General features: G+C 40.2%; 1 pseudogene; it reads left to right on the top strand.

Annotated features, from left to right (window-relative positions):
- Positions 1-2,730: 2,730 nt before the first annotated feature.
- Positions 2,731-4,319, top strand: LOC142421795 (endogenous retroviral envelope protein HEMO-like; annotated as a pseudogene).
- Positions 4,320-25,703: the final 21,384 nt, after the last annotated feature.

The raw sequence follows: 25,703 nt of genomic DNA on the forward strand, positions 1-25,703 counted from the left end.
TAGAAACCAGTGCACCTTATTGTAGATCAATGTCCTAGGGAATTAAGTAAACAGAAAAGTAAATTTAAATAATAATAATAATAAATTGTAATTAAGTCAATGGTGTTAATTTATAACTTGAGCAATGAGTTCACTGAGAGTATCTTAAGAAGAAATTTTGTAATCAGCTTTAAGATAAACCACTTGGAAATGACAGCAAAGTTTTCTGTTTCACTTGTGCTTTCCAAGTCAAAAAAAGTTCTGGCTTTTATAGTAAGCCTTCTCATTACTGTTGAGCACCACATATTTTCCAGGAATAGAACTGAAAGAGGTAATTTCTGTTATACAGGACAATCAGTAATTATGTGTCAGGTAGGGTTATCTTCTACACAGAGTAACATTTCCAGCTTTCAGTATCCAAATGGTTGCCCACAATTATTCCAGTTGTATTCTCCTGCCCTTGAAAACACACACATTTATTTAGAACTCAGTCCACTTCCCAAGAAAAGTGAAGGGGGGAATTAGGAAATCAGAACATCTGACCTGGTAAATGCTGTTTACTCACACACTGTTTTTGCCAGGCAAATCTCTTTGGAAACAAATTCCAGAGAATAAATGCATTGTCCTTGCAGTACGCACTGTTACACACCCATTTATTACCAGCTAGCTGGTCTGAGGGGAGAAAGTCACTCAAATCCTTTGCTCATCGACCTTTTTCCTTATTTGTAACTGGGCCCCTGATCTGCAGGAGTCTGGCCATCTGGTACTTTGGTGTCAAGCACCAATGCAATGGGATGAGAACAGGACACAGGACTGCATTATTTAATTCTTGGCTTACTGAGGTTCAGGCCAGGCGTGTTACCAGTACTGTCACCTGAGTTTCACAAGAAAATCAGGTGAAAACCAGAAAAATTGGGATCCAAGCTCAGAGGATCCCAACTGCCTGTGCCTGTTGGCTAGGCAGGAGAGTTGCTCGGACTTCAGGGCTGAAGGAAGCCCACAGTGCCTCCTGACCCAACCATTCCTCCGCCTTCCTGCCCTAAAAACATCCACAGGCTTATTCAGATTCAATGCTCAAGAGACCGTCCAAGGCATCGCAGTATCAATGTCCTTCTAAACGTTACCTTTGCTCCAAAGAGTGGCCCAAAATTTCCTAATTTTCACAAGATCTGGGCTTCTCTGATGTTGCCTTTTGGTTCAGTTCGCCCTTTATGGAAGGAAAGAGTTGAACAGCAAAGTTAGGCGGGCACGGCCGGAACACGTTTCCCCCCACACCGCATATTTAGGTTCTTTCCCCCCTTGCTTTACTTTTTAAGCCGGGCTTCCCCCCGCCCTCCCGGCCGGGGCCCTTGCAGGTCTCGCAGGGGACCGGCCCACGGCAACGGCACGCGCCGGCTCCGGCGCCCCGGGGTTGCCCCGGCAACGCGTCAACACATGCAAATTTTCTGCCGGCTGCGCGGGCGCCGATTGGCCGACGCCACTGTTCGGTCACAGAGAGGAGGGAGGAGCCCGTGCTCGGCGGGGCGGAGGCGGAACGGGCAGCTCCGCCCTCGCCCCCGGGGCACCGGCCCTGGCGTCCCCCTCCCCGCTCGCCCTGGCTGTTTTGGAAGGACACGGGGAGCGCCTCGACCGACCAGCTTTTGGGGCGAAACGTGTCTTTTCCTGCCAGGCAAGGCGCAGAAGTATGAGTGGCGGGAAAGGCTTAGCACCTGCAAGTGGTTCGGTGGGGAGGGTCCCCAGTCAGCTCTGCATCCATGGGCAGCGTCTTCTCTCAAACCCTTTCCCCTCTTGACTAGCTGAAAAGGGACAAATGGCCTCGTTGGGAAGCCCAGGCAACAGAGAAGAATAAGGGCATAAGGAGCCCTAATTCCATGTCCTACACCGGCACTGTTCTCATTCAAAAATTCACAGTTTTGGCCAAATTGTTTCAACATTTTTGCAAATTTAACTTTTACAAGCTTCATATTTTCCATGGAAATTAATTCTACAGAAACAATGATAAATAATTGCTACAAGAAAACACCACTGGTTCAAACATTCCCATGGGAAGTGTTGCCTGCTGGCAGCGCCAAGCGCAAGCCCACAGTGCTTCTCCCATTCCACCTCTTTCTGCATAACAAACTTCAGTTGTTGGTTACTGAAATGGGCATCATTTGCTTAGAGTCTTGGCAAGAGCAATGTCTTGTATTCTGCTAAGCAACAGAGATCTCCTGCAAACAAATTCTAGTATCCCTTTCACACTGAAATTTTTGGTGTGGCAGGTATGCTGCTAAGGCAGACATGAAGCAAACCTGTCAAATAGGTTTTTACATCACATTCTTTGACCATGTCCCCTGGCACTTTTATCAAGTTCTCTAAATCACATTAATTCCCCAGCCTGAGATACAAAAAGGAAAATGACAAAAGGCTTTCAGAGAAGTAAAATCAGGTTGTCTGATCTGAATGAGTTGCATTGGAAAGGAGAAAACTGACAGTAGGCTAGGCCTTCTGACACTGCAGTACCCCTGTGCCCAACAATTAATTCAACTTTATGCTATATATGGCAAAAGGTGTTTATCAAATGAATATCCTTAGGAAAACAATCGGAAAAGATTAATAAGAATGTTTTGGGAACCAGAGCAAAAGGGTTAGATCACCCGATCCACCCATTTAGTCCTGGAGACTGGGTTTATGTTAAGAATTTTTCAGGTGACCCATTGGAGGAGAAGTGGAATGGACCTTATCAGGTGTTGCTAACCACTTTCACTGCAATCAAGATTAAAGAGCAAACAGCTTGGATCCATTACTCCCAAGTAAAGAAAGCTTCTGAACCACAATGGACCATCAAAAGTGTTGGAGATTTGAAATTACGGTTATGACGATAACTTTATTGACTTTAAGCTTATCAGTAGATGCTTGGAACGAGAACTTGTATTATAATGCGATTCAGATGATAGCGAATGCTGCAGGGGCTAAGGATTGTTGGATTTGTACTGCCCTACCGAGAGGTAACATGAGACTCCCTTTGTACGGCATAGGGTCGACTCATTGGAATTGTGACAATAATACTTGGCCTGAGTTTTGGAAAAGACAAGATGGAGGATTTTGTAGTTATGATAATTCAAGCTATGAGATCGGACCAAGATTCGACCTGCAGATACTGGATAATGACACCCAGATTCTAGTTAGCAATAATAGTTGCCTATGGAAGGCAAGATCCAATAATTGTCCGTGCCCCCCCCCCCCCGACAACAAATATCATAACTGTTCCTGTAGGAACGGGTGGAATGATTATTGGATCAACAAGACTGCGGTAGAAGTAGGAACTTGGAATTTGACGGGATTGAACGTGACATATATTAATTTCTGTAATAGAACCCAGTTAGAAACCTATAGCCCTACAAAGTGGGATGCCAGTAGAAATACATCAGTTGGATGGGTAAGTAAAGGATCGTTTTATGGAGCTAATCTCACAGCCACCGACGGACCCTGCAAACTGCCCGACGGGTATTGGTGGCTGTGTGGTGATGGTATCAGCAGAAAGCAACTCCCTGCAGGATGGAAGGGAATGTGTACCATAGGTCATTTAGTTAGTCAGGATCAAATATATATTCAGTCCCAAATACCTAGGGGTATTTTGAGAACGTCCTGGAAATGGGATAAGCTAGAAGACAACCCACTTGTAATTAGGGGAACAAAATTTCATAGATTTGTTAGATGGTTCTTACCGAGGCTAGGAGTAAGCAAGCTAGAAGAGGCCATGGTAAATATTTCCGCAGTTCTAGAGCAGATGGAAAATCTAACCATAAATACTATAAAAAATGTACAGATGGAAGTATCTTCCCTCAGTAAGGTTGTGTTGCAAAATTGAATGGCATTAGATTTATTGACTGCCAAAGAAGGAGGTGTATGTATGATCATTAATACCAGTTGCTGTGCATATATCAATAAAGATAAACAGATAGAAGCAGGTCTAAATGCACTCTGGGAGAAAACACAAATATTCCAGGAAGTATCTTCGGATGATACTTCATTGAGGCTTTGAGATTTATGGGATAAATTGACTTCTTGGCTTCCCAACTTTGCATGGTTGAAACAATTATTCATTGGATTAATTACTTTGGTGATTTTAGGAATATTTTTTTGTGTATTTCTTAAATGTTTTCTTTGGTGTCACCGGAATTCAGCAGAGACGTACAGTGATTGGAAAAGAAACAAGATTAGGCATCAAGTAGAAACGGGAAGGTATTTTACTCAGACCCTTGAAAAGGATGAAATATTATGAATTTTGCAAACATAAAATAATTAAGGATAACACCCTTTTAGGCTTAAAAGGATTTGAAATATTTTACTAGTCATAGTTAAAGAGCATTACTATTTTAAATAGTAATTTGATTGATTTTATTGTAGTTTTTGTAATAAGCTTCATTTGAGACGTAATAAGACTATATATTGAGGACTGTAGCAAGTAAGTTACAAGCCCTCAAAAGAAAAGGGGGGAATGAAGAGGTTAAATCCCTGACAATCCCTGACTAAGACCTTACTGTGATACATAGACTTGCATTTTTTTAGTTTCACTCGCATCCTTGTTCTCTTTTGTTCTTATTTAAAGAATACCGGCTTAATAGTCATCCCGACTATTGAGTCCTGATTTCGGCTTTTCACGGCAACAAAAGAAATAAAAATATGTTTGCATTTTGTAAATACTTACATTTACCTATGTGTCTTCAGAACATACAAAAATATTTTTCTCCATTCTAAGATTTTAGGTAGAACCCATGTTAGTGGTAGACAGAAAAGACTGTTGTTTCCACATGAGCTGTCCCAGATATCAGTGCAAACGTCTGGAAATGGCAAGGGAAGTATTCACAGCACAAGATTATTAGGAAAAAAAAAAAAAGTCTTACCATTTTTTTCCATTGAAAAAATCAAAGCGCCTTCACATCATTAGAAATGAGGAACAAACAAAACAATACTTCAATTTAAAAGCCCCCCCAAGTCCTTGAAAAAGTTCTCATTAAGATGATGCAATATATTTTATGTTACAAAACCAGTCAATAAAATAGACTAATCTTTGAATAAATTACTATGGATATAGAACTTGGTAGATTTTTACATAAATCCATTCATACTAACAATATATTACAAATTGGTGACAATGTTCCAGCTAAATTCCTGGTTGGCATTTTATGTATGTATGTATGCTTGTATGTGTGTAGATGTTTAGATATTTGAAAAACAAAAATGGACAACCCTGAAAAATGTTTGCTATATTACATATGCCATACATGTGGTTTACTGCAGCTGACTGGTACGGATCTCTGTGCTACTTTAAATAGCATGGTACCAAATTGCCTTTAATCTCTTTTGGTTTGTATCTTTTCAGTACTCCATCATCAACCCTTGCTGACCAGATAAAATACAAACAAAACACACAGGAATTACTTTTACCAGAGGAAGAAAAACAGCAGAAATGAATTGCTTTCCATTGCATATCTTCTTTAAGGCAGACTAAATCACATAATGGACAAGGTAGTCCCTAGAACAGGCTTTATTATATGAAGTCATTTACATTTCATGTATATATGCAATTAGGGAGAATTTACATGGAGAAGAATATAGTTACTCACTTTTTTTATTTTCCTTATTACTTAACCAATAATAATGATGCTGGCCTTAATGTTTTCCAAACAGGGCATCCTGGAACAACAGAAAGGGTCATAGAGAAGCCATGAGAAAATACAAGAAATAATACAGAAATTTATCATAGGATATCAATGTGTCTGAAAATCTTCCAAAGGGTCTGAGACAAACATCAATACAAATATTTGTATTTGAGCAAGACAGGAACAGCCCTGATATTATTACTTTGCACATATTTTTGTAACCATCATCCCAGCTAATAACTCTTTTGCTTCTGTTGCCCTATTTTGCTTCCTGCAAAACTCTGGGTGGGATCCTATCTGAAGGTCAACTTGGAAGCAGCAGAGGAACAATAAACAAACCAAGAGTATGAAAAATGTCTTAAAAAGCAGCTTGGATGGGGTGAAATAAGAGGTCGTCAATTGCTACGACTTCTTTATTTTTACTGTTTATGATAGCTAATTTGCTCACGGAGAGAAAATAAATGAGGGAAGTCCATTTCATTATATATTATTTTTACTTTCTAGCTTGCTTTTCTGAAAGTTTGGAAATGTTTGTTTTATGGCTTTCCCATTACAGTCTTTCTTTTCTCCTGTGTGTTAAGCAGTAATGTTAGGTTTACTGAAGAATTCTTATGACAGCATGTTTTGGTAACTGAAGATTTAAGCACTTGACTAGTCAGCCCATGAAATCAATCTATGTTTAATATGATTCAGTTGTTGTGAAGGCATTAGTTAGGAGACCAATGTATTTATTTTTTGACATTGCCTTGGTAGGTGCCATCCTTTTGCTTTACTCTACAGATTAGCATGCAGATGCTCCAGCAAAGCATACCTTCAAAGCATCTGAAAGGATGTCATTAACTGAATTACCCTCTGGGTTGAGGAAGTCTTCTTTCCTGAGAAACAGAAAGGTTACACTGAGGCTGAAAGGACCATGTGCCATGTTTTCATTACCATTTCTAATGGACAGCCAGAAGACAGAAAAGATTATGTTGCAGCTAAAAACACAGTTCAAACATGTACAACCAGATTTCCCTTTGAAGCTGGAAGTCTTCCCGGGGGGATGGATATGGCTGCAGCTGAAGCAACAATAATTTTTCACGCAGTGAAATACTGCCACACATTCCAAGGCTGGACTACTCCAAGCAAATTACATAGCGTTAATGACATTCACTGTGTGACCACCTGAAAATACCTAGTGCTTTTTTTTCCCAAAACTCTACTACCTCACAGTTATGCTCCTACAATACCTCTGATAATACGTCTCAGTAACAGAAATTGGTAGGAGAAATGTCAAAATCTCTGAATTAGTACCATTAACAAGAGTAAGAGAAATTGTGAGACTGAATTTTGAAACTCCAAAACGCAATAAGGGGGTGGAAAAGATCCTCATGTTTGGACAGAAAAAGAACAAACCCAGTATTTAGAAGAAGCAACAGAAGAATAAATTGCAGCATGAAGATTGTGAGATGATGAACTTCCTGGAAAAAAGTTTGCACGAAGAAGAATTTTAATTAACACATTGAATTTCTCTCTCTTGGCAAAAAAGGGTAAAATCATTAGTTATGAGAGACGTCTGTACATAAATTTTTCCTGTGAATGGTTGTGCAGTGCTTTAGCCTTTAGTCACACACTGCTCACTCCATCACAAAGGAGGCAATTTATACTGCCCTGGATACTACTATTAGTTTACGCTCCCTCTTCAGGACTGTTGTTGCAGTACATGGTAACCACGTTTATTGGCCTGCCTTCCCAGAAGGCAGCTTGAGAGTCATCACTCCTCACACACCAGAGCTCTCTGCTGCGAGTTTCCTCCCCTGACTGCCAAGAACATCAGATGAATTGGATTTGCAGAAATCCTAACTCCTTGCCTCCAGCTTAGGGCAGCCCAATGCTCCTCTATACAGACTATACGTTTCTTCCAGCCCCCTTGGAGTGGCTGACTCATTGCAGCCTCACACAGTCTGCCATTTCACACTCTCTCGCTTCTCATTACATCCCACATAGGCAGCCACCGTTGCCAAAAGCTGTCCCAAGAGCTGGAATCACCTTGTCTCCAGGGCAGCCTGCTCCACCCTGGTGTTGTACTGCAGAGCCCTCAATGAGCCTGTGCCCCTAGCCTGCTAGCATCTATACCTAGATGCAAACTGGAACAGCAACACATCAGCTGCAGGGGAGCCCAGCTACACACAGTATACTTCAGAATGAGGCAATTTTCTTGAGAACAGATGTTCACCCTTCCAGTCACTCATATTACTTCAGTCTGGACAGAGGATGTCCTTTCTTTCACATATCTTTTGTACCTAGCATAGACCCTTCACTTCATAAGCATCTTTCACATCAAGAAAATAATAGGTAATGAAGGCCTCCAATAAAGCAGGAAAAGCTTAACAAAACAACAACAACAAGAAGATGCTGAAGCTGTATAAAGTGGAGTTAAATATAGAACCAACAGAATTAAAGCAACAAGGAATAAACTACCAGGGGACAAACTGTTAACTGATGCATTGAGTTCCTCATCCCCTCAAATCTCCAAATCAAGTCTACCTGACTTTAGGAAAGATAAGCTTTAGGCGAGCTGCAAAATTAGCTGGGTGAAATATTATGGCCCATGCTACACAGTAGGTCAAACTAAGAATCTGTTGATCCCTTCTGGTTCTAAAATCTGTGAATAATGTAATTCTTCCTAAGTGGTCCCCACAGGGATTTAAGCCTCAGCGACTGTCCTGGTTTCGGCTGGTAGCTGCTATAGTGCTGTGCTTTGGATTTAGGATGAGAATAATGTTGCTAACACAGGGATGTTTTAGCTACTGCTGAGCGGTGCTTACACAGAGTCCAGGCCTTTCCTGCTCCTCACCCCACCCCACCAGCGAGCAGGCTGGGGGTGCACCAGAAGCTGGGAGGGGGCACAGCTGGGACAGCTGACCCCAACTGGCCAAAGGGCTATTCCATACCATATGGCCTCATGCTCATTATATAAACTAGGGGAAAAGCTGCCTGGGAGTCCGCTGCTTGGGAACCGGCTGGGCATCGGTCAGCGGCTGGTGAGCAATTGCATTGTGCATCACTTGTTTTGATTATTCTTTTATCATTATTATGTTATATGATCATTATCAAATTTTCCCTTTCTTTTCCATCCTATTAAATTGTCTTTTTCTCAACCCATGAGTTTTACCTTTTTTTTTTTTTAATTCTTTCCTGCATCCCACCGGGGGGGAGTGAGCAAACGGCTGTGTAGTGTTTAGCTGCCTGCTGGGTTAAACCACAATGGTGACTTAAACCCCTACCATTTCTATGTGCAGTTACACGTTAAAGATTTTTATTTTTTTTACCTACCAGCCTCTCACTTCCAATGTCTTCACAGTATCCCCCCCAAAGTGGGTCTCCAAGTAGAACAGCTACGAGTGATTCCCTATCCTTTGCCTTTTTCCATCCATTAACTGCATTGGAAATTAAATAAGCCAGGAATAATGCCAGCAGAAAAGACTGATTTCCAGTTCTTCCTTAAAAATCCCTCTTAAGCAAGATCCAGAATTTAATTACAGCCAAAAAAGACAAGAACTTCACTTAGACCAGTTTTTATCCTGTACTTCTAAGCCAAGATGTCACTAAAACAACAGCTGCATATTATAAATGTGACATGGGATCTAAATTCTCTCTGCACTCAAGCAAGCAGTGAAGAAAATCAGAGATTCTCCAGTCTTCAGATGGGTCTGAAAACACTTGAAGGCCTCCAATGTGCAGTCTGTTAAGGCATCGGAGTAAACATACACCAAACATGTAAAACATCCGCTGAGGCCTTTCCTGAGAACATGGTTTTATATTCTGAAAGAGACCAAGCAAAGTCTTGGTCTGAGAAGCAGAAAGTGGGCACTTTGCAAGATCAGCAGTCCCTTTATATTAACAGTAAGTGTCACTGTCACTTTCACATTGGTCACTATCTCCCTTTCTTCTGTCTGCCTCCTCTTTCCTTTTTAATTTTGTAATCTTTCCTTGTCTCTTACTTTTTCTATATCACTTTCCATTTAGACTCTATATCCTCCTAACATTTGACTTTTCTAATGCTGTTTTCTTCTCTGTGGCAAACCTGCCAGTGCCAGCTTCCTTCTTCATCATCTTTTCTCTTTTCCCCCAGTTTGCTTTCCGTCTCATTTAACTTTTCAGCATGCTCTCCCTTTTGTTTCCATTGCCCAGCTGTACCGTTTGAGCATTTCCTCTCTCCTTTCTCAGCCACTCATCTATTTCAGTCACATGTTCATGTTCCCAAACATCTACACTTACCATCTGTCTTTGTCAGGAATACTCTTCTAGATGCCTGTTTTCTTCAGGCACATATCCATTTACTATTCAATATATGTGAGTAACCTGTAACTGGAAGCACCATGTTGAACCCCTAATTCACCCATGCGAAAAACACTTCCAGTTCTCCTTCAGTATTTCTGCTACTTCCTCTCAGTCATCTCCTAGATTTCTGTCAGCCTTGCTAGATACCACCACAGCCCACAAGTTCTCTAGGATTTTCTATCCTCCTCATGATTTTGTACTCACTTTTTTTTGCTGCTGGAGAGAAGCAGAGGAGTTGAAGACATAGCATGGGAGCCATTTCCCATTGGCATCACCTGCTTAAGTCATCCTTCCTGCCTCCTGAGAAGCAGGAGCGGCAGCCGCACCCCTCTCTCTCTTACAGCCTGGTCAGGAGAAGTGGGGCACGCGACAGATCTGGCGGAGCACGAGGAGGGGAGCTGCAAAACGGTGAGGTGAGGGCTGTACAATGAGGTTTCTGAGAAGGCAGGGGCCAAGATACTACAGGGGAAACCAGAGGGTCTACAGGGGAATAAAAGTGGCCACAGAAGGCTTCTGAAAATCAGACAGCTGGATGAAATGAAGGGGCACATCCCTTTCCTGTAGGAGGGGGAGCCTCACAGTACAAAGAAAGAGCCCCATTAATCTTCTGGCTATAAGTGGATTTAAAGCTGTAATAATGGAAGACAACGAAGTTAATCTTCTACCCATTTTCTCCTCTGAAGTTGATCCCTACAAATTGACCCCTCTCAGTACCTGCATGAGTATTTTCCTTTCCTGTATCCTCCTCAGCCCTCTGTCTGCATATTAAACTAAGCAGCTCACTTCACATTCCCTAAGCTCAGAGGATTTCCTCGGCCCTTCCAAGTCCTGTATGATGCAAGCATGCCAGACAAACATTTAGCCCTTGAATGTACTTATGTGGCCTCTTGTTTTCCCCTTGTGTGGCTCTGAAGGGTTATGAAAATAAGAGGCCAAACAAATTCATGCCAGCAGTAATTCCAGCCCCACCCTGCAGAATGGGCAGACACCACATGGCCCAAGGAACAGCCAAATTTCATGATTACATTTAAATAAATGTTGATGGTTGAAAAGACTGCTCTGTTTCCCCCAGCTTTTCTCTCTCCTCATGTTCCTTCACTGCAGGGGGCTATCAGCACCTTGGCTAACTTGGCTGCAGCATGACACGAGGAGACTTCGCTCTGTAGGAACAAAAAGTTCCTTTAAAAACTTGAAAATACCCACATAATAAAGCAGCGTTAGTAAACAGGATTTCAGCGAGCACCACAATGCTTAATGATTTCGGGCCTTAAGAAAAGGCATGGATGAGGTGGGAAGAACCAACTGTTTTTCCAAATATTTTTTCAGTGTTTGCCAAAAGCTGCAGGAGGGAGACACAAACAGTAATATTAATAACAAAAATAAAGGATTTAGAACAGTATTTCACTTCATTTTGCAGGCGGTTTGGGTATTTTATTTGTTTGCTCCGCGTTTTTCCTGGACTTGGCGGCAGGTACCTGTAGTATTATCGAGACACTCCAGGCAGGAATTTATAGTTGCCTTTTGTTGAATTGTTCACAAGCTGTATGGACACCACGTTCCTGTGTCTCTTTATCTCCTTGTTGTTTTTCTCATCCTTAATTCTATGGCAGACTTCTATGCTCTGCTTCTGACTCTATATGAACAGTACTTTTGGGTATTACCAGAATTAAACAGGAACTTCCATGAGCCATTAAGAATTTTTGTTACCTGCTTCAGAAAGGAAAAGGGAGATACTGCCTATAAATAAAACCTATTTTTTAAATGATATATATTCAGGAAAAATGCAAGACTTTGCTCAATCCTATTGTTTTCTGAGAACTGAGAATCCGAGTTGTTTGCTCAGCCATTTCACTTCAGCTTCACTGTGATTTGAATGCTGTCAATACAGATTAAACAGGGCACGTGAGGTTGTTTTTAAAGAAATTGCATGGTCAAATAATTTAGAAAAGTTTACTCTACATTGTTTGGAAATCCAGCTAAAAATTTTGCAAATCATATCTCCATGGTTTGTTTTATTTTTTTTTAAATGGCAAATACTGCATTTGTTTAATTATTTTTTTATTGTGTTACTAAAGAAACTTGCAGTGTAGCTCAGACCTCATTGTAACTCATTATTATTACTTCATCTTGAGGTTGCTTGTATTACAAAGAACAAAAATATTAACAACCACCTTGTAATAGGTAGCCGCCAAGTGTAAAAAGGCTATGACTCATTTGCATTTTCAACTCCAGTATTTTTTTAGAGGTGAGAATGGGGCTCATGTTCTTATTGGCTTGGCATACTATAAGTACAATACCATGATGAAAAGTTTTGAGTCTATTAATTAAAACATGGAAGTTCTTTGCTAAATACAGTGTATAAGTTTGGCACTTTTGGACATACACTCAAGCTAGATTACTTTTATCTTCCTTTCACATCTGTTTTTTCCTTCTCACCTCCCATCATTCTCTCTGCTACTTCTCTTTGAGGATGGATTGCCAGTGGTAGACTCTTGCAGCTTTGCCTTCAAGGTGCTTGAGGATGTTGTAAAAGGTAAAAGGAGAGCAATAGCATTGTATCAAAGTTTCATGTACAGCACAGTGCTGTTTGACTCCCGTATCCTCCTTGCAGGTAGCAGGACAGCAAGCATCAAGAAACCAAGTGGCATGAGCATAACCCATTTCTCCATATATTCCTCACGTGGCTATTTGTGAGTAGTGGATCTGTACCACTGATTAACTGTGCCACAGAAGATGAGACAGTGCATCTGGCTCTGCAAGAACCTATCCAGGCTCCTTGCGTTATTATCTTGGGGCAAAATGCAGGAGCAGTGCGGCAGGTTTTACACCCAATATGGCATAGGCTTGGACTGGGATTGTCCCAGTGGAGAGCCAGACCTGTTGTCTCTGCACCATGCATGCCAAAGCAGTACTGTGGAACCCTCTGGAGGTGTATCCTTCTTTGTCAGCACAAGGCCAGCAGATTTTATGCACTTGTGTTCATGCCATATCAAGCATGATCTGGCTCCTACTATGCTGCAGAGCACTCTGGATTCCTAGAAAGCTTGTTAGCTCTGTTGCAATGTGGTGCACTCAGAGAGTCAGTTCAGGTCGGGCACTGTGTCTGAATGAGTAAGTCCTCCTCCAGTTTGGAGTGTCAGGGGGGTGCAGTGCAGAGATACTCCTAGGTCTGGCCAGTCTTATGAGAACTGGTTCCGTGACTGCTCCCAGTACTTGCATCATCCATGTTTTTCTGCTATTGGGAAAATGCTTCTTTCTTTCCGTCAGATAATGGAGAATTCACCGTAATTATTTTTGGCTGGTGTACTGCTGCTAAGAGCTATTCAAAGTGGTGTAATACAAAATAGGCTCATGCCAGCATATGGTTCCTTTGTTCTGGAGAAAATGGTGTTACTGAAGGTCAGACGAAGAGCTCAGAAACCCCAGTGAAAATCCTTTCAGTCTGACACACGGCAAAGGCTTGAACCAACGTTACCTACTTGTCACATCAGTGTCCTACCACTGGGGCAGGCAAGTTTGAAGGAAGGACCTCTGCCTATTCACACTTAACTTACTCTGCTCAAAATGCGTCGACAGCTACTGGGACAGAAGGACTTTCCAGCCTGGCAGTGAACATGACCAGCTTCTGTAACAAGGCAGCATCAGGCCAAGGGTTGAGCACAGATCCATCTCAATACTTCCTAGCCTGCTGAGCAGGGAGCTCTTCTTTGCTTCAAAGTGTTCAAACCACGGCTCCTGTGATCTAAGGGAGATATCAGATCTGCATCCTCCATATCATTGACTGCTCTGGACACTTCACTAATGATTAAAAGCACTGCCATCAGCATTCACTGTCTCAAAAGTATGTGAAATGCCTGCATGATTTCTTTCCTGGAGGGGAGTTTATATGCCTATGGAAAGAAAGACAGAGAGAAACAAACAAAGTCACTAAATGTGGTTTGATCTCTACAGGACATACATTTTTACTTCTTTTGCTCAACAGAAGGTAAAAACATTTATTATTCACAATATAATCGATGTTTAAATGGCATGGTAGCTGTCATCTTTTTTTTCACATGAATATCCCTACCACTGTATTCTTAAGCCTACATATAATGACTTCTGCAGTCATTGCTTACAGGCCTCTCTATATGTTATATGCCACAATGAATAGTTTACTTTTGTCCATTTTGTGAACGAAAGCAAAACCCCGTCCTTTGCAAAGTCTGGCCACTGGACTCTAGCAAGGTGCTCTGGAGCAGTTCTGTTTCGAAAGAATGTTACAAAAAAATGTGAAACCTTCTACATTGGCATAACATGAGAAGACCCTACAGAAATCGAAATGCCAGACTGGCGAGCTGGAATTTGCCTGCGTTGCTGACTGGGAAGGGAGAAGGGGGAAGAACAGCACACATTCCTACTCCAGAAGGAAAAACCTGGTTGTGACTCAGACAGGGGAGAATTTTTTCCAAGAACAGTTCATCCTAGTGAAACTAAGACACTCAGGTCATGTTGCCAAGGTCATTGACATTTTTGTTTATCTGATCCTTAAAGGGAAATTACCAAGTTAAAAGTTGTGGGCTATATCCTCCATGGGTCAAACTGCTGCAGATTCAGTGTAGGCATTGGCGGCACTTGACAGGGTTTCACTCTGTTTCTTAGCAGTTCTTTTCTCATGTTATTTGAGTTTTGCATTACATCCAGTTTTCATAATCTTTCCACAGTTGATTTCTGCAAGTGAAGCTGTTTCACAGTCTCGCTTTCCTATATGTAATCCTATATCTGCATGGCTGCAAACAGAATAGGGAAATACACACAAGAAAACTTGCTTGAAGTCAAAAACAATGTGATAAACATGTTGTATTAGTGTCTAAAGCAACACCGGCCTATAGCTTCCTGCCACCTGCTATCTCCTACCTCCTCCCATTCCCAATCAGCTCTTGTTAAATGACTTCCTTTTTCCTCCTGTCATGTACCCCCTGAGATACAGCAACTGTCTAAAGCCTAAAGATAAAGCATTGCATTCATTAAATGTTGAGTCCATGTAAGGTGTAATCTCCCTACAGAACAAGTGGCAGAAAACCCTCTTCATTGTTTCTACTACAAAGGGCAACTCCTTGCTGGAGGCAAGCATTTGAAAATAACTTCTTACTCTAGTTAGTGCCATTTTTGTTATCTCAATGTGATGACTTCCCTCCACAGTTTAAAAATCATGGGATTTAACTCTAGCAAAGTATCAGTGTTGAGCTCTCCTTATTTGCTTTCTGAGTGGAAAAGCACTCCTTGCTGGTCAGTAAGGGGAGGTAAAAATGTAGTCCCAGATTCACTGACTAAATTTGACCTAACGGCCAGTGTTTCATATTCCCTATTGCTTCAGCATTTTTCAGGCCTACAGTGAGCCAACAGGCCAGATTCAGCAGAGTCCTAGGATCAGAAGTTACCTGATTTTTCAATAAAAGCAGAGATCCTCATACACTCAGTCTGCTGGGGTTTTAAGAACACTATCTCTGACAAGAATTCTCTGCTCATACCTCTTGTCTCTAATCACACACCTGAGCTGTAAGCTTGACAGGGCAAGTTTTCTCTCTGCTATGACCAGGGCATACAGGGACCTATTCCTCAACTGAAACTTGCTGATGGTAGTGATATGCTGCCCTTAGTAAAATATTACATGGCTGTCAATAAGGAGTAACCTTCTGTGCAATTGTCTGCCTGACTAAATCCATGAAATCTGGAGTCACTTTGATGCATCACAGGTCCTCTGGAAGCATAATCCTCCCATGCATCATAGGGGAACCTGACGTATACAGTGTAACTACAGAGAGTTTTATTTACAAACATATTCCGTGTTATTAACAGATCCAAATCCACAGTGTAAGATCGATTATACTCAGTATCTTTGAGTCATTTATCCTATGGAGTGCAGCATGATAGCTCCTGGCAATACTCCACAGGAAAAATTTTCTGTAGGTTATCACTTCCACATCTTCTTCTCATCCAGAATAGGGTCCACTTTCCTCCAAGCACATAAAGACAGTCAGAAGCCACTGTCATTTTATGCCTGACCTCACTATTGCTTAATAAAACATTTTCCTGTTTTGGAAAACATTTGGCTATTCAAAGTACAAGCAGAGACCCTAGTAGTCCCTTCAAGTAGCCTCACTGTGAAATACAGCTCAAGGGAAAAGTATACTGAAGCTTTAATAACAAACATATTTAGAAAACAGTAAGTAATCACATGGGAAAAGGCATATTTCAGCACGTTACTCTATGCAAGATTTTTTGTTACAGAACAATTACTAAATCAAAGTGTTGATTATTAAGAGAGAGACTTCTTTCATGACTAAATATTCTCCTTAATAAAATTACATGTAAGACCTACACAAAATACAAACTTTATCAGACAGCTCTGCCTACAAACAGCCTCTGAATATCCCTAAAAAATCCAGTACATTTTTCTCTAAATTTATTAGAAGGCCATGTCCATTAAGCAGTCAATTTTTGTTGTTCCCCTGAGAGACTGCTTACGGCAAATTTTACTGTATTTCCTTCCCTCGTGGTATTGACTTATAATAAAAGAAAAACATTTTCCCCTGTTTAATGCATTTTCCAGAATTACATTGCTATCCATCCACTTCAAACAATTTCTAACAAAGGCCTTGTCCAGCTGGGTAAACAAAAAAATTTTACATATATTTCATTGAGCATTTTTTTATTGTGAAATATTAAGGCAACACCTCTTGCCAAAACCCATCACAACTCAGATGAATAATTATTTACATGTTTAAACTGAGGTATAGGTGCTCTTAATGTCATAGCAGAAGTTAAAAGGGAAACATCCCGGTCTAATGAACTTGCAACCTCACATTAAAATAGGGCATTAGTATGCAACACAGTTCGATGGACTTCTATAGCAGCCCTAAGGCAACACGTCTCTGAAACAATAAATACTGATTGAACAAAAAGATAAACTGCTCATGCTGATACACCTGTCATAAAGATGAGCAGTATAACATATCTTAGCTTGTTCTCTTTTTCAACAGATTAAATGCAGATCATTACCAAAGTTGATGAACAGATTTCCTGAGTGCATAACTATTCCCAAACAAGTAGCAACAGAGGCAGCCAACCCAGTGCCCCCTAAGAGAAAACTGTTTTCATCCCCAGCCATCGAGGGCATGCACTTTGAATACGCTTAGAATGAAGCTTTAAGCATAGACTTTGGGTTTTTGTTTTTTTAATTAAAAACATAAAATCCAAGGAAACGAACCCAATATGAGCTGCTTTTTTTTCTTCAGTGCTTTAAGTAGATTTTGTTTAAAGCTGCATTGTACTCTATTTGATGTTATGGAAAGGAAACCCTGTTCCTGAGGACAAGATGAGTGGCAGGGTGGGCATCGGAGGAGTGCCACTGTTTATAGATTGGTCTCAGCAGCTCAGATTTGCCTTTTTTTTTTTTTTTAAAGACATAAAGACTGCTGAAAATAAGTTGACAATACAGAGGAAAGACCTCATTTGACTTATTGCATAGCTCTAAAATCCTCTTCAAACTAAATCCAGCTTTCACTTACATTGTTATGATCTCAGTGGAGTCAAATTTTCTTGTGATGTACTGCTATTCACTAGAGAAAATTGAAGATAAAGGAACCCTTTCTGTACTGTTTTTTAAACACACTGATGAGTGCTCATTGCTGCCAGAGTTATCCTGACTGCAGTGTCTCACCACAGAAACTCCATGGAGTCCAGTTTTTTGAAAGCTGCAATGTAAATTAGTAATTACTCTTTACATGAGGTACCAATTAAGCTTGCATGTTTCTTTATGTCAAGGTTTCACTTTTCCCCAATGACGTGTTAGACCATCAGAAAGACTGGTGACTGTGTAGCTGATTCACAAGCATGTGGCACAGGAGTTCTGGGTCTTGCTCCCGGGTGGTCTTCCTGTATAATCTTTACAGTTAAGGGTCATTCCTTGTCTAACAACAACTGAGACCTCTGCATGCCACCATAACATAGTAATACATTGTGGTGGGTTAGCCTTGGGCCAAACTCCCACCTAGCTGCTCACCACCCAGCCCCCTCCAGCAGGACTGGGAGAGAAAATAGGTTGAGAAAGTTCATGGGTTGAGATAAAGACAGGGAGATTGCTCACCAGTTGCTGCCATGGGCAAAACAGACTTGACTTGGGGAAAATTAATTTATTTTATTGCCAATTAAAATAGATTCAGATGGTGAGAAATAAAGACAATCAATAAAACCACCTTTCCACCTTCCTTTCCCAGGTCCATGTTCACTCCTTCACTCCTGACTCCTCTATCCCACCCCAAGTGATGCAGGGGGGTTGCAGTCAGTACACAGCAGTTGCCTCTCTGCCACTCCTTCCTCCTCACACTGGTCCCCTGCTCCAGTGTGGGTCCTCTTCATGGGCTCCAGTTCTTCGGGATAAACCTGCTCCAGCATGGGTTCTCCATGGGCTGCAGGGAATATCTACTCTGCCATGGAGCACTTCCTCTTCCTTCTCTGACCTTCATGTTTCCCTGTGATGTTTCTCACTCTTTTTGTTCTCTTCTTTTCTCTCTCTGGCATTTTCTGCCCTTTCTTAAACACGCTTTCCCAGAGGCACCACCAGTGTGGCTGAGGGGCTCAGCTGTGTCCTATGGTGGGTCCCTTGGAGCCGGGTCAGCTGTGGCCAGCATGGGGCAGCCCCTGCTCCCTTCTCACAGAGGCCACCCCTGCAGCCCCACCCTTGCAAAAACCTTGGCATGGACACCCAGTACAAATGTACACTGTCATATTTCCTAGCTGTACAAAGAGGTGCTTGCCATAATGGCCATTTTGCTATTTTAATGTGTGCTGTGACATTATGTAATGCAAAGTGACAACAATTTGTGATTGGAATGTGGTATAAAACTTACAGTTTACTAGTGTTGAAGATTTGTAAAGATACTGCTCGTGTTCTTTTTCCCAGCAAATTTATCCGCATCCCTCTCTCACCTTCCAGAAAACATTACGCAAACTCATAGACCGCACCAGGTGTGAAGATTAAACAGAAAGGAAATATAAATAAAAGAAAACAAATACTGTATCTACAGCAATTTAATAGTCTAAACAAAGATGGCAGCCAGGTAGGTATGGATATGCATGTGTGTATGCTTGTGTATATGAAGAAGAGAGGGATGAAGAAAGAAAAAGAGGAGAGGGTGAGAGCTTGAGGAGAAGGAGGAAGGCTAACTTGGGAACTTGCACACTCCTGACATTATACAAACAGAAAATACAAACAGCCACAGATGCAGTTATTTACAGCAAAAGAAAATATATGCATTGGTGCAGACTGAACTAGGGTCCCACAGTGGTCACCTGCCTGTAACTTACCCAGTCAATCTGTACCGTAAAAGATCTGTCCATTTCTCTGCTGGAGTGTCAAGGCTGGAAGGAACATAGAGGTAAAATAAAAAGGATTAAGGGAGTTGTACTGCATTTCAGGGATGGAAGGCAATTTACGGTGTCAGATCTTGGCTGAAAAAAGCAATCTGTTGTAGACAGTGGTAGACAGTGTTGTAGACAGACAAAACATATTGGATTCAATCTGTTACAACACATCACAGAAAAATCAGCATCTGTTTGAGATTACACCTATAACAAGTATTTTAAAGAAAGGAATTCTGAAGGCAACTACGGAAACTACAGACTTTAAAACAAGTTCTGAACTCTTGGGACTAGTAATCCTTCCTGTAACAGCCCCTTAATACTTAATGGCCTGAGCTTTACACAAACTATGAGCAATAAAATGCAGTGTATCATGTGGGAAAAGAAGAAGGAAAATCTGCTATTGGGAAACTTCTAAAAGTTAAAAATTATATACGCAGTGCAAACACATTGTGGCTGCACTGGACCCTGAAGTATGGTGAAGTAAACAGGGAAATGCTTTCACATTTAATTGCTTTTTTGAAGCACATTAATGTTTTCACAAGAAGTGGTTTCCAGCCCTCATCTATTTGATTCTAGGAGATATTTATTTTTCCTAGTCTCCTTTTTTCTTGCCTTTTCAGAACTTCGTTATTTCTCAAAACAGGACTAGAGTAAAAATTACTGATAGGAGGAAATGAGAATAAGGTATTTTTGAAAGAAAAAAAGAGGATATTTTTAGCCAATATGCTTCAAGAGTGGTGCTGCCCTAGAGAAACCTGTCTGACAGTTTCCTACTGACCCATGATTTGTACTGGGTCACTCAATGTATATATGAAATAAAACCTCTCCTGTTTTTGGTGCTTATTGGCACACAAAGAGAGATGCAGTAGATCAAGCACAAACTATTTTAACTCAGTTTTAGAGAGAGCCTGCAGATCAGGACAGGGGCAAATTGACTAAGCATTGAGACGATGCCGCTATGAATTCTTTTGCTGGAGGAAAAGACCATTTATATGGCTGTCAACCTTCTACATTTCATAGCAGTACAGTTGCTATTTGCCTGTTTTGCCAGAATGTTTACAATCAAAAGAATTACTTTATTAAAATACAGTGATGATTCCTTAGGTCAGGGATTTTTGTGCCTTGAACTTTTACTGAAACCATAACAGAAACACTTTCTAAATACATACGAATAATTAAATTGCTACGTAGTACTTTTACTTAGCAACTGAATTACTGTCTATTGTATAGAATGATCATAGAATCATAGAATCATAGAATACCAGGTTGGAAGCGACCTCAAGGATCATCTGGTCCAACCTTTCTTGGCAAAAGCACAGGGCAGACAATGTGGCCCAGCACCCTGTCCAGCTGCAGCACTCTTCATTGTCAAATTGTGGGAAGGGAATTGTCAGCAGGGCAATACAAAACAATGGAAGAATCGTGTCTGTTTAGTTGGGACAAAGTGGGTTTGATAGGATGGCTTAACAGTGATGCACACTTGGAGTGAGTTATTCAAAAGAGTAGCCAGAGAAAAAAAGAACTGAAGGAAAAAAATAGAATACGCAATACCTTATGCCTCAAAACAGATGAACAGTTCAAACAAAATTTCTTTTTGGGATAACCACAATTGAGCCAGGAGCATAGAATCATCTTGATGAGAAATCACAGACCATCAGATTGCCAGGAGCGCCAAAAAAATCTAAGTACCATTCACAGGTATAATTAAAGCTTTATACACAGTTGTGTCTGGTTTTGACTATATAAAAATTCTTGAATTTAATTTGGGCTGGGGACATTTCAGGACGTAGTTGTTTGACAATTAAAAACACTATTCTGTTAAATTACTAATTTGAATTTATTCATATAGGTGAAGAATATGTGAATTATAAATACTACTGGCACATCAGCCTTGCAAAATCCTGTTTGTTCGCTTATACATGATAAATGTGTTGTTTTGACACGAAAATAAATTATAAGTAATTTTTGCATTAATCAGTGTGATGCAAGTATAAAGGGGAATTTACATGGGTGTAGTTGTTACTCATTCATATTATCACTTGGCTTTTATGCCAAGGCTAACATCCTTTCTTTCATGAACACTTCCAGGTATATAATGGCTGCAAGTTATTTAAACCCTAATTCTACCCTCATCTCATGTAACATACTGTACCTCAAGCAACACAGCACTTCCTACCTTTGTGCTGGACAACAAGGTTAGTTAGCAGTGACTCAAATGAGAGCTGTTACCCCCTTAGTTATTATCACCATGTAGTGCAGTATTTTACAGCAGTATACTTTCAAAGAGTCAGAGAAAGGTGACCACATACGGTCTAACTTCTCTGGACTACGTTTAAGATACTGCTTCTCACCTATTCTCTTGTATTGCTTTAGCTAATCTCCAGCTAAGTGCTGGAGATATAAAGCCATTTAAAATTGCCTTATATTTATGGTTTCCTAAATGCATTAAAAATCTTTCTAAAAGAAAAATATTTGCCACTTTTCAATCTCCAGTGGGTTTTCTGATCTTAGTTAAATAAATCATATGACTTAGAATTGAGCTTGGAGCACAAAACACCATGAAAAATATAATGTTTTAAAAGTATAATTAAAAATCTCTGTCTGGATATTAATTTGGTGCTACCATTTGAAAAATCAAATTAGTTCATCTTCCCCTACACACACACACATCCCTGAAGCTAAGAGGAGAGAAGCAAATGACTATCTTATCAAAGGATAAATGGCAAGATGATGATGATTAAAGCCAATTTAGCTTATAAACTTTATACACAGTAGAAACAAAGTGGGAAATAGATGTGAAACCACATAAAGTCTTTGGGTGATGAATTTGAGTTTCACCAGGGAACATTATTGTCTTAAAACTATACCCTGAGCCTCAGTAGAAAAACTACTAAGATTTACTAAAGGAAAGACAAAGTGATGCTTACCTTTCTAACAGTTTATATGCATTATCTCTCTGCAAAAGCCATGAAGTTTTTCATGGATTTGGACCTGTTCTGAACACAGTGTGTAGATATATAAAGGATAATCTAAGTGTATCCACTTCTGGAATATCTATTTTTAATTTAAACTACAGGAGTCTCTCACCTTGAACTTGAAAACACTGATGTGCCTTAGATACTCACTCCCTCTACCTGGCACATGATGTAACCTCTTTTATAATCTGGTTGCAGATCTACCTAGTACAACATAGCATATGATGCCTAGTGACTAGTATATGTTACCTAGTATACTCATAGTCACTTTATTTCTTTAGCCGTAAGGACAACCAAAAGTTCTAACTCCTTTTAGTGTTACCATGTTATATAAAAGCTAGATTCCAGGATGTGGACATTTCCACTAAAACCTACCAGAATGTCTGCTAAATCTGGCAGACAGATTATTTTGGGAACACTATGAAGTTATTTTAGACAAATTCTTTAGTCTAAACATTCAGTTTAAGTCTCATCCCATCACAAGTTAAAGACTTCTCTTACGCCTGGGAGGTCTCAGAACCACCAACATTCCTCCTGGACAATTTGGGATCTGAATGGAATTATCTTCAAATGAAGAAGATTATTAAATAACATAGCTAAAGGAAAAGTGAAGTTTCAAGAATGTCCCAGTATTCTGGCTTTCAGGATCGGCATCGGCATGTTTGTGAGAGTCTACAAATTTGTAAGATCCAAAATTTTGCTTAAATAATTGTAGATCTTCACGTAATTGTTCTAACAGATCAAGTAACTGAGGATTTGGTAAATTAAAAATGCCACATATGAGGAAATAGATTTTGCATTATAAAACATGGGGCCTTGCATTCAAAGCAGGAGAATCTGGGATGATTCAGTACTATGTCTCAGGCACACCTCCCAGACTTACTGTTGATGTGACCCTTATGAAGGTGTCCTTGAAGACACCAGGCTAGCTGGCTGTCCCTCCCACTTCCTTGGCTGGGAGAGTCTTTCCCCAGGTGCTGGCCCTTAAAGTCTCTTTTACTACTCCAGCATTCTCATTTCTCAGAAACAGAGGACAGCAGGTCAGAGAATAACTTTCTAAATGAAATATAGTAATTCTGTTTACATTTTATATATACATACACACATGCATGCATGCATAATACACACAGAAAAAAAATATATATGTAAAAATATATATATAAATAAAATATCCACATAATAGTATCTGTTTGCAGTGCTGGTGAAAACAAATATCTGATATGTACAACAGGATATACATACCAGTAAGAAGCTTTGGTCTGTATGGACATCCAAGGTGATTTCCTTCAAATTTATGAGCGTGGGAAATCAGATCCCATGCTCCCACATAAGACTGTTTACATGGAGACAGACTCAGTGCTACTCCTCTTTTCAATGTCTTTTCCATCTCGTGCCATTAAAGCTGCACTTAAAATTTCTCATTCTTCTGGATAATAAATGCAGGCCACAGGGTTCCTAATTCAAAATCCTGTACCATGTATGCCACCTGTGTGATATATGCTGCCCCTGCTAGTACCCAGCACAGGATGGCTAGAGGGGCATATACCAACAGGCTGTGTATGGGGTGACCCACCTTGGGAACACATTCCTAACCTGGAGAAGTCAGCAGGCTGCAGCCCTCCAGGGCACAGCTGCTTTCAGACCATTGAGTTGAACAGATGCTTACAGGTGCTGTCTTCCATTATTTTCTCAATTCGGTTCACAACTCCTGCATTGTGCCCTCTATATTATCCAGCAGTAGTAAGTCCACAAGGTAATTATATACTGGTGAAAAAAAGACTTTCCCTTTTTTTTTTCATGTACATTTGGCAATGGTCATATTTTTGAGTACTAGAAAAATTTCTCCCTATTCCCCTTCTCTGCACCAGTCATGATCTTTAACCTCTATCGTTCCTCTGCTTTCATCAGTTTTCTCCTTTATGAAATGAAAGGTCCTATTCTAAGGAACAAGCTCATCAAATTAGAACATGTGAAACTATTATTATTATTATTATTATTATTATTATTATTATTATTATTATTATTATCTTATTATTATTATTATTATCTTTTAAGAAAAATAATTTACCATGAGGGTGGTGAAACACTTGAATGGGCCCAGAAAGCATGTGGGATCTTCATCCCTGGAGATACTCAGAATTTGTCTGGATATTTCCCTGAACAACCTGCTAAATCTGGGCCTCATATGTTTCATGAAGAAACATACACTTCTGCCCACTAAGATGTCCCTACCTGTAATGATCTATTATCTCATAATGGCTTCCTTTTGTTGTAAGTGTTTAAGGCAGGATGTTATCAAAAGCATTTTTTTAAATTCAAGCATTACCTGGATTGGCCTAAGTATGTGTCGCAGACAAATACTGCAACAGCACAAGGAGCAGAGTTCACCAGGTCTGACTTGAGTGCTGCCTCTTAGCCTGTTTCCAGTATACTGATGAGAGGTTGTTGGTACTACCTGAAAAACCATGTTCACGAGTGATATATTGGACTGGAAAAGGAAAAAGTCCATTGGAGGAATGCATAATGTTCTCAGGAGACACATTTCGGATGTTTTAAACCCGAAAAATTACCAGATGAAACCAGGAGAGGGCAATGAGCACACAGAATATTGTTGATAGCTAGAAAGGCCCAAGTTCCTGAATGGTGTGGTATTTTCCTCTTTTTAATCAAGGGATAAGTATTTATTTGCCCCGTCATTGGCTCTGAAGAAGCTGCATTTCTGAGGTTAAATATCATCGCATTGCACACGATAGGTCTAAGGGTCTCTCAAAACAAAACAAAGGTTTCCACATCAATCTTGCTAAAATAAAAAACAATTCAGAATTGCTGCCGAGAGTTTCCTCGTGGGCTAAATGGAAGAATGTGTTTAACTGGACAAATTCCCAGAATTAATGCCACAGAAATTTGCATTAAAAAAAACAACAATCAGCATTTAGAAGTGGAAAAACCATTGGAAAGATCTGTTCTAAGAAATTGCTTTCACAACAGTCTTCACATGAATGCACTCTCCGAGTTGCTTCTTTCCGAACGCATATTATTTTTAAGAAGCCTATTTAGTGCCTTTTGGTCTGTTTCAGAATGCTTAACTTTTGGTGAACTCTGAAAAAATCTATCTGTTCATTAAACAAAATGAGGACAGCATTTGTTTGGTTTTCCCAGAAAGAAAGCTTGCTGCTATATGTGCTGCAGTTAGGTCCACTGCAGACATAAACAACAATAAATTGTCCTGCTGGATTGAGGCATATAATTTTCTTAGTTTTCTTTAACAGGAAACTCCCTTTAAAAAGACAGGGTAAGTTCTAACTTCAAAGATGCTGTAATAAAAAAAAAAAAAAAGAAAAAGAAAAAAAAAAAGAGTTGCTTTGGCTGAAACAAA

The sequence above is a fragment of the Mycteria americana genome, chromosome Z, assembly GCF_035582795.1.
Source record: "Mycteria americana isolate JAX WOST 10 ecotype Jacksonville Zoo and Gardens chromosome Z, USCA_MyAme_1.0, whole genome shotgun sequence".
Classification (NCBI taxonomy): domain Eukaryota; kingdom Metazoa; phylum Chordata; class Aves; order Ciconiiformes; family Ciconiidae; genus Mycteria; species Mycteria americana.